Source organism: Pipistrellus hanaki (genome assembly GCF_964339955.1).
Source record: "Pipistrellus hanaki genome assembly, chromosome: 2".
In the NCBI taxonomy this organism is placed as follows: Eukaryota; Metazoa; Chordata; class Mammalia; order Chiroptera; family Vespertilionidae; genus Pipistrellus; species Pipistrellus hanaki.
The window spans coordinates 149,985,296-149,991,295 of NC_140504.1; the positions used below are offsets into that span (position 1 = coordinate 149,985,296).

At 38.5% G+C, this 6,000-nt stretch overlaps 1 long non-coding RNA gene across 1 annotated transcript in view; it reads right to left on the minus strand.

Moving 5' to 3' along the window:
• The window catches only part of LOC311617882, a 49,670-nt gene extending 44,335 nt beyond the window's left edge, over positions 1-5,335 (minus strand). Inside the window, exon 1 of the long non-coding RNA XR_014794198.1 lies at positions 5,210-5,335. This is a non-coding gene — a long non-coding RNA (uncharacterized lncRNA). The remainder of the gene's footprint in view (positions 1-5,209) is intronic.
• Between the last annotated feature and the right edge of the window lie 665 nt (positions 5,336-6,000).

The window sequence follows — 6,000 nt, forward strand, 5'->3', positions numbered from 1 at the left end:
AACCATTCTACCTGCCTGCCTGGTTGCTCCTAACTGCTCTCTCTTGCTGGCTTGACCCCCCTAAATGCTCCCTTGCCAGCCTGATCGCCCCCTAACCACCTCTGCCTCAGCCCCCTTGTGGCTTTGTCCAGAAGGATGACCGGAAGATGTCTGGTTGACCCAATTTAATTAGCATATTATACTTTTATTAATATGGATTAGTCAGCTCAAAAAACCATAACAAAATATCATAAATTTTGTGGCTTAAACAATAGAAATGTATTTTTTTCCTCACAGTTCTGGAAAATGAAATATGGGTTTAGGCTACCAGTATAGCATTGCCCTATACACCAGAAAGTGGTGGATCAATTGCCAGTCAGGGCACATGCCCAGGTTGCAGATTCAATACCCAGTCCAGTGAGTCCAGGAAACAACAGAACAATGCTTTTCTCTCTCTTCCTTCTCTCTGAGATCAATTAAAATGAATGATAAGTAAATAATGTTCTCTAAGTATGGTTTCATCAGGAAAGACAGTAATGATCTATGAAGTAAAAAACTCATTATAGCACACATATACAGAATGACGCCATTTAAAAAAAATTAAATGGGGTCATTCAAAGGAAGGGAGAAGGAAAGATAGAGAGAAACATCTATGATGAGAATCACTGATCAGCTGCCTCCTTTACACCCCTACTGAGGACCAAGCCCAAAATTTGACCAGGAATCATATCATGATCTCCTGGTTCATAGATTGATGCTCAACCACTGAGTCCCACCAGCAGGGCCCTATTTTTATCAATTCCAGGCACATGAGGTACATTGGCAATATCTCACTCCTAGACAAAAGTCTGAAATTGCCCAAACTCCTTTGCAGCTAGATTTCTGGAAAGGAATTTGTTTCTGCCGATTGGATGTGCTTACACAATATTTTGAAGGCAGAAGTGGGGCAGAGGCATTTTTCCTCAGTTTGGGTTGTTTGCTGCTGGTGACCATGTTTGCAGAGATGTGGAGGTTTTATGCAGTTGAATCCAGGCTGTGCACAGGCAGTTGTGGCAGAGGCAGTGCTGAGTGACCTGGAGGGCACTTGTAGGGACAGCAGTTTCCTGATCCCTGAGTCACAGTTGTGCCAGAGTGTCCTAGAATCCAGTTGTGGCTCAGAGGGCAGCTCCTCCTGCTGGGCATGGAGTCTTTCTTGGGGGCCCAGCCTAATACCCACTCCTCCAGCTTTCCGATGATTTCCCAAGCACCAATTCCTTGTGATAAATTATTTCCTGCCTAAAATAGCAGAGATCTAAAAACATTTTGGATCCTCTACTTTCAATGAAAACAGTGCTGCACGGGGTCTGGTCTGAGAAGTGGGTGAGGTGTTATGGAAGGCTCCCTTCTTTGAGTCTCAGCTTCCTCTTCTATAGAACCAAGACCAGAGATTATCTGTTCATGATTACTGAAGACTGTGGCAGCTGTGTTTCCTGAAGATGGCCACAACATTTCCCATCCCTCCTGTGGCCTTGCCATTTTCTTCCATGTCCTCTTCTTGAAGTGGGGCTGACCTCTGAATTCCAAGGCCAAGGCCCAAAAGGCACAGGGATATAGCCCCACCCAACTTGCTAAGGTTTCCAGCTCTGGCCCCGCCCATACTGCAGGGGGCTCTGTCTAGCTGGGGCCTTGCCCTCTCAGCTCACTTCCCCTCTTGTCTGCACCTCACTGCACATCATGGCCCACCTGCTACTGCTGCTGTGCTCAGTGGACAGGGTAAGAGCCCACATCTGGCCTCTGACCTCCTGGTTCTTGTGTGCTGATGTTTTGATCCTCTGGCCCCAATTGGAACAACAGCAGGAATAGGGGCCATGAGCACTGCTATGGCCACCAGGAAAGCCTCCCTACCCTGGCACTGACTCCAGTGCCCAGATCCTGGGTCCACTTCAGCCAAAGGAGAGCTTTGCCCACGCAGCTGCTGGAGACAGACCAAGCAACTCCAAAGTCCCTGGATCCCAAATTTTTTCCAGGCAAGACGGCTGGTCAGTTGGCCCCACCCTGGGTGTTGGGGACAATCCAACCTGGATCAGGCTGGTTAACTGGCTGCAGTTGGTGTCATAGCGGCCAGTTGTTAGGTCGTTATGGTCATGATGGCATTGTGGTCTCTGTCTTTTTATATAGAGAGATGGTTGCTTTGAATTAGTAATTTTAAATACATTTAATATTCTCTCTTAAGTGGAGTGTTTGCTCTTAAAGACAGAAAACCTGTCAGACTTTGCTTATGCCCACAACATTTGGCACAGTGCTAAGTAAGTACAGGATGGAGCTCAAAAGCATATTCAACATTTTGAGTGATGATACACATTTATTTTTTAAAATGAGAATAGCTTTATAATTTCTGGTTTCAAAAGTAGTTTTCCCACTTAGAAATAACTTGCTGTTATGATTTCTTCCTGCCTTTTATACATGTATGTGGCTATGAATGCATGTATGCATAACTGTTGAAAAATATGTAATTATGTGATAGTCTATTGATACCCTTTTTTAATTAATAAAAATCTTTGACAGCTTTCTATGTCAATATTTGTAGTTAAGCTACGTAATTTTTAATGGCTGCAGAGTATTATAGGATGGACATTAAGCATTTTTAATTAGGAAGTCTTATAGATTAAAAAATGTTACATTAATAGTCAAAATTTCATTTTTATATTTTTAAATGGGTGTTTTTCTTTTTCTCAGGAATCTACACCAGCTTTTTATATTCTAGGTTTATTAAACCTGTATCTTTAACATATATTTCAAATTTATCCCTGAGTCTCACAGATCTTTATGAAATGTAGAACTGATTACATCAGTCCTCCAAACATAACATTTCAATAGCTTCTCTTTGCTCCAGGCACACAGACTCATACTCTTAAACCATGATCATCTCTCTGGACCTACTTCCCACTGTGCACATATTTTAGGCATCAGTAGTTCCAGTCATAGCGTTTCTGACTGCCTAATCAGTCACTGCTCCCCCATTGGATTTCTGTCCACTTTGTCTTCTCTGCCGTTCTCTGTTTCTGTGGATTTATATTTTTATTATTCTCTTACTATCATGTTACAAAATGTCATAAATCAAAGAGATCATTCTGTTCTTAGAGTCAGAAGCCTATAATATTTTGAAAAGTGTTTTAATAGAGATATGATAAAGCAATCTGTGATTCAGACCATGTGAGATCTTATAACATCTCGTTCTTTTTGCTTAATGTAGAATAAGGATTAAAATCATTCATCATTCCCATAGTCTTTAAGCATCTACTACATGACAGGGGATTTGATTGCAAAAAGACATGATCCTTGTTCTTAAAAGTTCACTGTCAAGAGAGGAAGTTACCTTTATTTAGGTAAAAGGGGAAGCTAATGGAAGGGTGAGCATTTGGTTTATTTTTAAATATGGGTAAGATTTCAATGGTGGATATTGGAGAGGGGGGATTCTAAGCTGAAGTGGTGTCAGCACTAGCAAAAAGAAGAGTAAACAAGGAACTGTTGCCATATGCAAAAGCATCTATCTATCTATCTATCTATCTATCTATCTATCTATCTATCTAATCTATCCATTATTATCTATGTATTTCTCCATCAATTATCAGGTTTTGTTTTTTTTCTTTAATTAGCAGTAATGGCTTTGGACCAAGTGATATGGTGTACAACTTAATTCTTTATAAAACAACCACAATCTGTATGGTTTTAAGTGAATGCAACTATAAGTATATAGAACATCACCTAATGGTTTAGATAGGGTCATTGCCAGTGACCTGATTAACCTCAGGAAGGTACCTACTGAGCCAGCTGCGATAAGAAGGTTGCATTACCTACAAAATTCTTAAAGTAAACATAAGTTATAAATGCTGCCTTTCCTATTTGCTATATATAACAAACAAATAAGCATCTGCTACTTAAAAACAAAAACCTTTGAATACTTCAAAATGATTTCCTCTAGGGTATTGTTTAAGGAAAGAGAAATGAATGCTGTGATCCCCTGTAGGCTCTAACACAGTATTGTGGGAAAGATATGTTGTTTAAACTACCGTTGCTGCCCACCTGTGAATTTCCTGATCAGTTATTTCATTTCTTTAATATAATTGCATGACAGAACAAACACAAATTAACATTACTGGGCCCCCATGGGATACATTTTGAAGTGTTTACATGCACTACTAAACCAAAATATACTAATAAAAAAGGTAGCAGATGCCTCTATGAAAGAAGTAGTGGCGATGTATGGTTCTGTTTCTGTGAGCACACACACAGTGAAAGAGCTTGTCAGTCATGAAAAGCCTTGGACTTCAATGAGATGGCTACAAGCTGCTTCTGAAACTACAGATCCAAGTAGTACAGCTGGAGAACAAGTGTTTGACGCTTAAAAATATTGTGCCTCTAGGACTAATTATGCTTTTGCAAACTTAGTAAAACATTGCTATTTATTTAAACTTCGGCTGTACAAGATCTCCCTCAAATGAATGGTAGCTATTCCGAAGCCTGCACATAAACATCTATTTTGTGGAGAAACTGGCAATTAAGGACTTGTAATGAATTCAAGTCTTTTTCAATCTCTTTAAAGGAACACTATCAAATCAAAGGAAACAAGATATGAAGGATTCTTTAAAAATCTGCCTTGTCTTTTTCTGATGACTAAAGATACCAAAAAAATAACTTATTTTTTTTATGTGTTACACATTTGCATATTCATTTCTTATTGCAAATCCAAAGTAAGATATAATTCACAATTCCCCAGAAGGACTCCGCATACAATGAAAAATTTTAAATCCCTTTAAGACTATTCTGGGAAAGTGCAAGCCTAGAGATGCTTCTTTGTTTTGATGCTCTGGCTATATCATACATATGTATTTGACAGGTTCATTGATTTTAAGATTATCTTAAACTCTTCAAAATATAATATATGAGACATATCATAAGAGTATATAAATATACTTCATAAATATCAGATATACTTTAGTACATAAACATACTCATGAGTATAAACTTCTATATATTAGGGCTTTTTAGGAGCATAAAAATAATAAAAACCTTTTGAGATCACAGGTATGCTATTCCTTTGTAGTAAATAGGGTGAAAATCAAATACTAAATCATTTGATTTTTAAGGTTCATGTTTTGTAAGTAAAAAAATAAAACCCTAGTCAAATACAAAGTAAAAACAGAGATATTTTAGATTAATGGATACTTAATAATTACATCAAAAGTTTTACCTTGAGAGGGTAGGACATTTCAGAGATGAGGAGCTTTGTGATGATTCTGACATGGCTCCTGCAGAATCCTTACTTCCCACATGGCGTGAATGTTCAGGGAAAGGTCAGCCTGCTCCCTTGGTCTCCCATGGCTTTATCCCCACGGATTGCACATGGTGGAGGATCTTTTATCTACTGCAACTGTTGGTGTATTTTTGATATTCTGAGTCATAAAGAATTTATAGGGCAAAGAGAAGCAAACAATTACAAAACGAGAAAGGGCTAAAGCCTAAGTATTGCCTCATGTTAGACTCTCCTGCTTTGAATTTCATGAGCGTTTAAAGTTGAATTGGAATGCCATGCGAGTTTCAAGGCAATTATGTGGACTTCACCGGCATCAAACATGCCCACAGAGCTTCTCTTTCTATAAAAACAAAACAAATAAACAGAAACAACAACAGAAGTAAAATACTTCTAATCTCTTGGAGAACAATACTAGCAACAACCACATGTTTGTCCACATAGAATCAACAATGGAATCATTCCACATGGATAGCATGTTGTTATTAGTGAGTCATATTATGTATGACTTTCTATATTTAGTTAATATAGTGAATTAATGATTCTATGGTCTGCTGTCTCTTACATAGATGGGACACTATTTGTGTTATTTCCCCCAGGTGTCATGTTCAAGCTCTCAGGAGAAAAGGGATTAATTTATAAGATAACTTTGTTCTCTCACTGTAAAATAGAAAGCTGTAGGAAGGATTTAATGTCAATTTGAAAACCACTGTCCTTGTACCTGTCACATA